We start from the raw sequence: 12,223 nt of genomic DNA, 5'->3' as shown, positions 1-12,223 counted from the left end.
ATACAATTATATCGTAAGATGTGTATTATTTTTGAAATCAGTTTTGCGAGATTATTATGTCAGAGTGTTGTCAAGTATTAGGGCACTCCATTTGAAATCTACTGTGGACGATTTAAGAATAGTCTTCCACAGCGGGAGTATGTTTTTCAAATGGAATTGGCTAGGGTTAATTATTTTGAAACCCATACTCCCCTGTATATGGCTTTACCCATATGTTCCTCAGCTGGAGTGAGTATTCCAAATGGAAGTTACCCATGTCTATTCTATTTGAAACCATACTCCATTTGTTGAAGGGTTTAGCTAAATCTTCCACAGGGGGAGTACGGATTTCAAATGAAATAGCCTGTGGATGTAATATCGTGATGGTTTTTGCACAGAGTCAAATGTGATTTTTGCAGGGCTGTGATCCAATTACCGATAATTCACCAATTACCGATACCATTAGCGACCATGTGTGCACCATGGTAAGCTTACCTCACGCGATAGCACATGGAAATATCAGCATTTTTTAAACATCTTGGTTGAAAAAAGTGGTGGGGCGTTTAATTGAAGGGGGCAACTATTCAAGGAAATATGGTATTTGGTGATTTCATCAGAATCAAGATTTTGGAATGATACAAGCATCAGGGAGGGCCAAATCTACTGGGCTATTCTAGTTGAAATCCATACTCCCTGTATGGAAGACACAACCTTAATCTCCCACACAAAAAAGGAATGTGAATTCCAAATAGGGTTACCTGAATGAATGACTGTGTTTGAAATCTACATCCACTCTGGGGGAGTAATGGAGGTCATGTGGTGTCAGGGGGTGTATGGATTTCAATGGAATGGTTATATCCCTGAAGCATACATATGCATATAACACTAGGATCCACAACATGCCCATCTATCAAGGCCCAGTTCTTTAACCCCATTACATTTGCACATTCATTGAATGACCTTTGACAATTTTGGTACAAAAACTCATACTCTGAAACTTGAGGTCAAATTTTGCACTATGGTTGTTTAATTGAGGTTATTGAACTATGCCATTGGGATGAGGCCATTGTGGACCATAGTGTAAATCATGCAATTAGCATCTAATAATGGATACAAATGGAAGCTGTAAGGTTAACAAGAATATTTATTAGTATGCAAGGTCTCAATTAGTATGCAAGGTCTCAATTACACAGAACCTGCCCTTGATTTACACGTCAGGGACTTCTTCAGCCATTTATTTATGAAGATATATGTATTTTTGTTTGTTTGTTTGTAACAATGATTATGTACTATAATGTATGAGTATTATTTACAGCCAGGGGTCCGTCATTGCATACTGATCAATCAATTTTTGTACCCTTGTGGAAAAACAGTTTATATGATGAAGATACAGACAACCATAACACTATATGCCAAAATAGTCTTATTTTAATACCATTGTCCTTTAACCCCATGAGAACTACCTGCCGATTGGCAAAAATTAATATTGTGTCCAATTTTGAACCAATCAAGGAGGGTATTAATAAGATCCTCTGCAAATGCAAGTTTGACCATAAATAGTTAAAAGCCTAGTCATAATTGGCAATTGAAACAACCAATCAGAAATGCTGTTAGATGACCAGTAGTGTCCAGGGGGTTAAGTTCTATTTAATAATTAGTGTGCAAAATTGCTTTGCGACGCGGTGCCTGGCCGCACTGCATCATACTGCATTGCGGTATCGCAATATATAAAGTTAAATACATTTTAACTGGGAAATGCGACAAGTTGCGGCAAAAAGTAATTGATAAATCGGAAACAACATGCATCGCAGTGTGGGACTGCTGTGAGTATCTTCTTTGGGTGACGTCTGTAGGAAATAGGGTTATTTGTGTGATTGAAATAGAGATTCCATAGATTTGGATATTCCACTTGAAAATCACACCCCTTGAGGAAAATTTTGGAATCACAATCAAGTTGAACATTTTAAATGATTCCAGATCCAACCATTTTGCAAGATTTTGGAATTCCAAACAATTTTTTGTAATTTTCGACCACATTGTGTAAAATTCAACTGGATTTTGTAAATTTAACATAAAACAAGCACTTGCAAGTTGTAGCTGGTGCAAATGGAATTGAGGTGGCAGCAAAATTTTCCACAGGGGGTGTGAGGTGTTTAGATGGAATAGCCCATTTTTAATGTTTGTGCAATAATTATTGAAAAGTAATAAGTGTAGTAAATGATAGGTTATGATTTTGATTATTTTCATTATGCAATTTTGTGTGCATTGTCTTTGTTTTTTTCATATAATTCGATTTGATTTTTTTAAACAAATTGCTAGTTGTATGCTGCTTATATTTGTTGAATGATTTGTATCACAAAATAGTTATGTGTGTGCCTACAATTTATGGAAGAAAATTGCTGCCAAGAATTGGGGTATTATAACTCCGAGTAGAATGTCTTCAGTTCCTTGATGAATACTGCAGACAATTTGACTCTCTAAAACCATTGGGTAGTCCAGTTGAAATCCATACTCCACCTATGGAAGACATATCATGACCTTCATCTTCCACACAGGGAGTGTGAATTTTAAATGAGGTTACCTGAATGGGTGACTCTATTTGAACTCTATACCCCCTGTGTGGGAGATGAAGGTGTATAGGGGTGTATGGATTTTAATTGGAATAGCCCATTGGACCTGTTGTTTCATATTGAGGGTTTAGTGCAAAAAGGCCCTTTCTGGAATAGCTGCCAGGTGTCATATTATTAGTATATATGTGTGTACAATATAAAATGCAGAAATTGTCAAAATATCTATAGGGCAGCTATTGCAGGTAGGGGCTTTTTACCCTTTGCATGAATCCGCCATCTTGCTACCAAAACGAGGTTCTCCCTGCAAACGCATGCACAAAATGTGCAATTTTGTTTCTCATGCTTTTCTAACAATGTCACAGAAGGCTTTTGCAACAGATATGCAGTATAAATTAAAGCATGTGTTTGACAGGCATACGCACACACTGCACGCACTTTGCAAGTAGAACCTTGTTTTGAGGTGACCGTGCGATTGGCGAATTGTGTGCTGAAGGATCCCCGAAAAACTAAAAACTGGTACTCTATTTGGTATTTAACAGTTTGCATAAATCACATTAAACAAATGGGTCAGGACCCAGAGATTACGAACAGAGAGTATAAATATATTTTCTTATTTGCTACTACTTTTAATTTTGAAATCATTGGAATTATGTTTTTCAAGTTGACAGTGTTTTTGATAAAGCCACAAGTAGTCTTGGCTAATCCGGATCGGCAAGTGAGAAACCGGTCCGAGTTGAATCGGCCTTGAATCGGAATGAGGGCAAATTTATCAGCTGCCAGATCTACTTATCGATCCCTGAAACCCTCAGTTAAACCTGCAAACCACACTAAAATACAGCATAAATAGATACCTTCTGACTTAGGTAAGAACTTATGGTAATAGCTTACATCTATATGATAAGCAAGAAAACACTTGTTGTCAACTCACTAAATGAAATTGTATGCACTGGTGGTACTACCGATCACGGTTTGTAGGAAGTTTCAAGATAGCTGTGTTACTGAAAATGAATTAGCAATCTCTTTTGTCGAGATGGAATTTTCCAGATACATGTACCCGTATTACTAAAAATAGATTGGCAACTTCCTTTACTGGATGGAATTTTTCACAAAGGCAAAACAGCACCGCCACTAGCAACAGTGTTACTAAAAATAGATTACCGACCCTGTATTTTCCCTGAGATCATAGATTGGCAGTGCCGCTCTTGAGCTCAATCGGCCAACACTAGCCACAATCTTCATGGGCCCTTGGGTGAGTCTTTGGATTTAAAAGCTGCTGGCCCTCAACTAAAATTATAAAATTTTAATGTTACACTGGTCCACATATTGTGAAACTTTGTAAGATTTCAGACTCACAAATTTACAACAGGCATAATGCTTTGGGTTGATGTTGAAAGTCTGCATTGAGTCCATCCATTTTGGTCTTGCTGATTTGGTTACAAAATTTCCCTGGTCCTGCAGGCCAGCAGCTTATAGGCGGGACCAACGGCCCACCCTATTTTGGAACACGGCAGGTTGCCTAAATCGCCATTCATGTTCTTAGCTGAATTTAATTTCTGCCAAACTTAACATAAATTGCAGTAAAGCAAAATGAGTGAAGTTTGTTTTTTGTCTTTTGGTGTAAATGAAAACAACACAATAATTCATACTGGAAAACCCAAATTTACATGTCAAATTATGATTCTTTTCAGTCTTAAATCTTGAAGATCAAATGTAGCGCCTTGTTAAGTTAATAACAATTCAATATTGATTCAAAAAGGGTGCACTGTATCAGATAAGATGTTATTATGTATCTCTGATTTTATATACATGTACTTGCAGTCAGAAGGAATTGTACTGGTTATGTAACAAGCATTTTTTACAACTAAAATTATAATGATAATGTAAGTAAACCCACAATGAAATGAATGCTACCTTTTTAATATAATGCTTCCCTGCAATCGGCATGTTTTGAAATGTATTTTCCCGAAAACCCATATTGCAAGCATATTTTGTACAGTACTGTGAATACGTATAATATATTGTTCAAATCACACAGATGAACGAATAAAGAGGATACAATTTTGTGCTGATGTGATGCACAAGTAACTTAACTTTCCTTGTCAACTGCAGATGTGTCATTTTTTTAGATGTCCAAAGGAAAAGACCTTGTGGCATCACAAGTTGTGTTTGTGTCCATCAACAAATGTATGGCTTTTTGTTAAAATTTGGTCTCATATATGAACAGTTTCAGTGTACATCCATATAGTAGAAGACCGTCCTGTAGAGTTCGTGACCAACTCATAGAACAATGATTTGAAAGTTATTTTGGGATCTTTGATTGATTCTGAATCAATTTAGCTTGGGCTCACCTCCTGAAACTTCCGGGCATTCCGGGGAGGGGTCAATCAAGGTTACATAGGGGTAACATTTTCAGAATGCTCCAATTATGTCAAGTATTATATCAAATTGCTCATGAGGTCATGAGGATTCCAAAAATGTATAGTTTGTTATGTGTCAGACCTTTCAAGAGGGCGCTATGACGAAAATGTTCATAGGTCAACGACCTTTTTGAATTCTGACCATAGTAAACAGCGTCCGATTTTGGTGTCTAATGATATGTTTTCTTGCATGAGAAATACAACTAAGCAAATTAAAACCTATACAAGGATTTAGGAACCGATGACCCTCTTTTGCAACATGGCTGCCAAAAGCATCCATATTAGAGTCACGCGGTAGCCGTGACCAGCAAGTTTTAAAAAAAAGACTGATAAAGAAGACTAATAACAGATGCTCCGCATGAGACTATATTTACACGTAACATTAAAACACTTGACTTCTATTGTTCGATGTTATTTTTCGCTGGGTACAAAATGTATCTAAAACCATGCTAAATGTTATTTACAGTCCCAGGTGTAATATCGTGACAACTCATTAATTCCAAAAGGGCCACCAATCCTACAGTCAATCATTGTTCGTAATAAACAAATATTTTTGCTTCCATTTCACGCGGTATTTCATAGAGAAAATTAGTTGCAAATCATACTGATCCAGAATTTTTGGACACTGCTACAGGTCTACCTGGTTATCACCTTCACACTACTTTTTCAGATTCACTTCCAAATATACCCTAGCAGTTTCCTGGATACCCTACATACAAATTCTGAGCCCCATTCGCCAAAAAATCAAGTTTTTCGCAATTCTTTTGTTCTTATCGGACGACGCATCCATTTATATAATAAATGCTGTATTTCGACAGAGTAATTTACAGCAGAGGTCCGTGGCCTAATGGTTAGTGCGCTTGACTCCAGATACGCTATCCCGAGTTGAAACCCGTGACCAACTCATTTTTTTTCAATGTTTTATTAACTAATTTATTGTCATTAATCAAGGATAACATAATTTTAAACATCCAGTGCTATTGTGATATTATTTTTTTTTATTAAAGCAAGTTGTTTGATTCTCATGGAAATTGTTTATTGTGTTATGGGCCTATTTAAAAACACAGCATAATGTGATACAACACCATAAAGGATAACAAGAAATCTGAATAACACAAGAAACCAGATCAGGCAATAAGGCGTTACTCATTGTTATTCTCATTTAAATATATTTTGTCCTACCACGGGCAAATTCGCATGATAATAGGACAATGATGATTGTGATATGTATGAATGGTTGTTGAATCGATTAAGAGACCTGACTATCTGTCATCTTCAGCTATCGTAGAACATGACAATTGTCATATCGTCCCGGTAGGCTGATTACAAACACTCTGTAGGTGTGGAAAATTGTTCCGCTAGTATGGAAGGCCAGCAGGAAAAAAATATCCAAATAACATTTATCAAGCATAGTACGGAAGCGTCTATGTGACACAACTTGACAAGATAATTATCTTGCCATGTCGACTTATTATCAGCATTATGTCAACATGACGATATAAAATATCTCGCCAAGACAAATGAACAAACAAGTCAAGATGGCAAGATAAATTATCATGCTAAGTCGACATACCAAAAATGGATGTCGTCTTCAAGCGAAATAAATTATTATGCCAAGTCAATTTACCAACAAATTAATGTCTACATAGCAGGATATTTTGTCACGTCCAGTTGACTTAACAAACAATATAAGTCAACATGGTAAGATAAATTATCATACCAAGGAATAGTAATTTTTGACACCGTATAATTTAAATTATTGAAAAGCATCCTCGGGATGGAGAGGAGGGGCGGCCCGAAATTAAAGGGAAAATTAAATCTCAAAACACCGCCGACAACCGCCGCTCAATAGGGATATCCAACTAGATTGCCCCGCAGGGCTACAAAGAACCACAAACCGCGAAATTTGGATATCCAGCTAGATTGCCCCGCAGGACTCAGGAACCACAAATCTTGAAATATGGATATCCTGCAAATTAAAACCACAAACCGCGAAAAACCGCCAACAACTGCCGCTTAATAGAAATATTCAACTATATTGCCCCACAGGGCTACAAAGAACCACACACCGCGAAATTTGGATATCCAACTAGATTGCCCCGCAGGGCTATAAAGAACCATCAACCGCGAAATATGGATGTCCAACAAGTTTTAACTATAAATTAGCCCTCGATAGAGGGCAAAGCTTGAAGGATTAGGGAAATTATAACCACGAACCGCGAGAGTTGCCTTAACAAACAATATAAGTCAACATGGTAAGATAAGTTATACCAAGTAATAGTAATTGTTGACACCGTATAATTTAAATTATTGAAAAGCATCCTCGGGATGTAGAGGAGGCGGCCCGAAATTAAAGGGAAAATTAAATCTCAAAAGACCACCGACAACCGCCGCTCAATAGGGATATCCAACTAGATTGCCAAGAGGGCTACAAAGAACCACAAACCGCGAAATTTGGATATCTAGCTAGATTGCCCCGCAGTTCTCAGGTAACACAAATCTTGAAATATAGATATCCTACAAATTAAAACCACAAACCGCGAAAAACTGCCAACAACTGCCGCTCAATAGAAATATCCAACTAGATTGCCAAGAGGGCTATAAAGAACCACACACCATGAAATATGGATGTCCAACAAGTTTTAACTATAAATTAGCCCTCGATAGAGGGCAAGGCTTGAAGGATAAGGAAAATGGTAACCACGAACTGCGAAAGACATCCAACAACCACCTCAATAGAGATATCCAACTATATTGCCCCGCAGGGCTACAAAGAACCACACATCACGAAATATGGATATGCAACATGCTTAAACAATAAATTAGCACCGATAGAGGACAGGGCATGAAGAATAAAGGAATACCACAAACGCGAAAGACCGCCAACAACCGCCGCTCAATAGAGATATCCAACTAGATTGCCTGTAGGACTACAAAGAACCACAAAGCGGCGTAAATTTGGATATCCAACTAGATTGCCCCAGTGCTACAAAGAACCACGTACATTTTAGTTATAGGTATAGCTTCATATACTCGTATTTTTTATTGTCATAAATCAAGGATAATATTATTCAAACTTCTATTTTTCGCTTTATTAGTATTAATATGGAGTACTTCAGTAACGGATGACTTTTCAAGCTTGGAGCTACTCGGCTTCATTCATAAAGAAAGGAAATCTACCAAAAAAGCGTTGACAACGTAAAAGAAAGCAGCAAGTTTAAAAGCCCCCACCTCGGCTCACTTTTTGAAACTTGGTCCCATTTGTAAAAGATACTGATTTAAACTTTGTCATAATTATCAACTTAAAACATTTCCAGAAGTGTTATGAATCTTTAATGTGCCGATGCGATATATTACTTAAAAGTTGTTAGCATGCTGGAACGATCAGAAAGGTTATTATGTTGTTCTTGGCCAATATCCTATATATGTTTTGTTTTATAATAATAAAGTTCATGATCAATGATTGAATTAAACGAATAACAAGTAGGCATGTTAATGGCAATGATGCTAAAAACACCGATTTGCTGTTGATATTCAAAATGGGACCAAGTTTCAAAAAGTGAGCCGAGGTGGGGGCTTTTTAAACTTGCTGCTTTCTTTACGTTGTCAACGTTTTTTTGGTAGATTGTAATTAGGAGGACATCGGTTCCTTGTAGTTTTTTAAGTTGCAAAATTTCTAATTTTTGCAAAGGGAGTAGTCTAGTTCGTAGACACATCTGATTGGACAATCGCATGATTTCGGGTGCCGTCTATCAGGCCATAGACAACCCCACATCACAAGCATTGATAAATGTAAAACACGCTTGCACATGTGCGCGTATGTGTCACGTTGTATGGGTAGACTAGTGCGGGATACGCAAACGCGCTAGCAGTACTCGCAACAGAATATGTGAAGTTGTAAACAAGTTTCGTTCATTTTATAAGGGGAGTTTTTATGACAGTAACTTTGTTTTTGCTTAAAACATTTTTTTTTAGTTATTAAAATAATATTTAACAGACTAAAAATAAGAATAAACGATAGGAATTTTTGTTTTTACTATCCTCTAGTAAGTGGATAGTAGTGGCTTTAAAATCGAAATTTTGGCCTCCATTTTCCTCCCCTCACGATATTGGAAGTTGTGACATCTAATCCTGCACATTATGACACCACATTGAATCTAATGTGACTTAAAGAAGCGCAGTTACAAGCATTTATAGACGCAGTATAGAGTTAGTTGCTGTTGCAGTACAGTGCCGTCTGATCCCTGCTCTATAATTCCAAGAGAATTCATGAATTTAACAAAGAAACAAATCACTATTTGACAATCATATCAAAATTATTTTTGCTAATTTTGTTTAAAGGTCCGTAACCCGATCGACAGCATCATCCCCCGATTTTTTTCATTGTTGATGAGGTTTTGGTATCACATAATAGATACTATTTTTCTCATTACTATCCTGAAATTTGGCGCTCCAAGTCGATGTATTTCGGAGAAATCATGAAACACAGCGGTTTTTACAGGCTACCAGTTGTTCGCATTTTACACGACACGGGAGTTTTGGGTAGTCATAGAATGAAATCGGAATAGATTCGGAAGACTTCACCCCAGTACCAATTAGTCTAATAAAAATACATCAAATAGGCCCCTAATGTCAAACTATAGATGGCGCTATAATGATATAAAACAAAAATAAAGAAATACGTAAGAGGCGAAATAAATAAGGAAACATGACCTATATTGTCAAGCATGATACGAGGAATATGAAAAAAAAATTATGAGAGCACCTCCCCCCCATTAAAAAATTAGTTAAAAAATAAAACAAAGAAAAATCATAAATATGTGAAAATGTGCATCATATAGCTAAAAATAAAGAAATAATTAAGCGAAGTAAATACAGCATGGGCTATCTTGTCAAGAATGATAATGAGCGCAGTGATATGTAATGTTTTTTAAGATTAACCAGTATGAATAGAGGGTATAAAAGTGTACAGAGGCGAGCCGGTTTTCAGTGCCAAGGCGAACACTTCCTGTTTCCACCGGGACATGCGCTCGGCTGTTGTTTCGGGATGCCTGACCAGAATGCAATTCACGCGTACCAGTGTATTGGCTTGCTAATTATGCTAATTATTCACATTTATGCTGAAATTGTTCCCGTTTTCTCACATAGATGGATAAAGGGACAATATTTGACATTGTATGTAAGTTTGAAGATAATCCATATCCTAAACCGATAGGGTTACCCCCCTTTAAACTTGCCATGCACAATCCAAATAAACACACAACACCAACACTTATGTGTGATAATTCACAATTTAATAAAGCACAAACATGCACCAGAACGCTATGTTATGTAATGAGATTTGAGACAATAAAATGTGATAATATGTGATAATATGAGAGATGTTAACGAGGAAAGCATATCATGGTATATCCTCGTTTTCTATATGCAAGTATACACAATATTGGCCTATTCAGGGATTGATAGACTAGCTGTGTACTAACATGAAGGAAATTCCATCTTGGTAGCTGGAATAGATTGTGCCACAACAGTTAATGTATATTAAAGAATATTTATATATCGGACTTATGTATCCCAAACTTGTAATAAGTCACAACTCACCAAGACTCAACTTTTCAAAAATGTAGACTTGACTTTTTTTACACTTGCCCGACACCAAAGCCATTGAACAACCATACAACTTCCTGGTCAATTTACATGAACTCATTTTATTACTATCTCTTGCAGCATATTCTTACCTCTTAAGTCATGTAAGTCCAAAATCTGAACGCCCACAATGGGCACTCCATAAACCTTGCACCCTAGGGTGCACGTAGCAGCAAGGAAAGTACCAAAATACCCCCATATATAGGCCGATTTTGCATGTTTGAGGCATAGACCTTTGGGTGCACACATGCACCATCTGCACCCCTTAGATAGAACCCTGGTTATTGATTCACAAAAGACTCAAGAAAGGTAATTTTAATGTTTAATTAAGATCTTACAACCTTTCATCCATTGGGTTATTTTCTTTTCTTTAAACTTTGAAAAATCTGATTGTTCAGATTTTTGGGAGTTTCAAACTCTTAAAAAAGCTCAGTACAGTTGGCACGCATGCATTTTAAAAAAACACTATCATTCTTTACAGTGGCAAACCATCAAAGATTAATCTTTTAAATTCCGTTCTCCATATTTTTCACTCTTTTATTGAGCTTTGAAAACCACACATCTCGGCAAGTTCTGGAAAACATACTTGACGGCTATTTCATAATGAAAACATTATTTTGTATATACCATAAACCAGTATTATTTACAAGAGGGTGACTGTGTATATCTTAACATTTATTATTAAATCAGAGGTGGATTTCACTGTAATAAGCTATTCCAGTTTATAAACATACACCCCCTATGACCTTAATCTTCCGCAGAGGGGGTGTAGATTTCAAACGGAGTCACCCATTCTGGTAAACCCATTTCAAATTCACACTCCCTGTGTGGGAGATTGAGGTCATGTCTTCCATAAGGGGGGGTATGGATTTCAACTGGAGTAGCCCAACACATCGTAAGTCCTTTAACCCATCATCGTTAAGTCCAAATTTATCTTAATTATTAACAAATCATTATGAGTTTAGCAAAATGCCACATATCGATTTTGTCTCTGTTCAAACTATGTTACGCATAAACTCTCTGGAATTATAGAACAGGATCAAAAAAAACAAAAAAAAACCCTGTATACCACCCTCTTTCACTCACTTATCATGCTGAATCGCTTTTAAATAATTGGTATGCTGCCCTCTGGCTCTCTACCATGATTAAAAATCATTGAACAGTGATTCAGCATAAGTGAGTGAAAGAGGGTGGCTGGTATACAGGGTTAGTTATCAGCACAGTGCCACACTGTTCGATCACCATTTCGTTAATTCAAGAGAATTGAGGCATAAATGAAGTTAACAATGAGACAAATCCATATACGGCATTCTACCAAATCCTATGTTAGAGTTATGATGGGTTTCAGACTAACAATGTGTCAAAACTCTTTGTGAAATCAATCCCATATGCGGCAAAACCAGACAGACCTATTCAGCTGAAATCCATACACCCCTGGAAGACATTACCTTAATCATCCCACTCAGGGAGTGTAGATATCAAATGGAGTCACCCATCCAGGTAACCCCATTTGAAATCCACACTCCCTGTGTGACAGATTGAAGTCATGTCTTCCATAGGGGTGTATGGATTTCAACAGGAATAGCCCACTGCCCATCCATACACACTCAG

Source organism: Amphiura filiformis, chromosome 4 (genome assembly GCF_039555335.1).
Source record: "Amphiura filiformis chromosome 4, Afil_fr2py, whole genome shotgun sequence".
In the NCBI taxonomy this organism is placed as follows: Eukaryota; Metazoa; Echinodermata; class Ophiuroidea; order Amphilepidida; family Amphiuridae; genus Amphiura; species Amphiura filiformis.
This window is presented reverse-complemented; position numbering follows the sequence as displayed.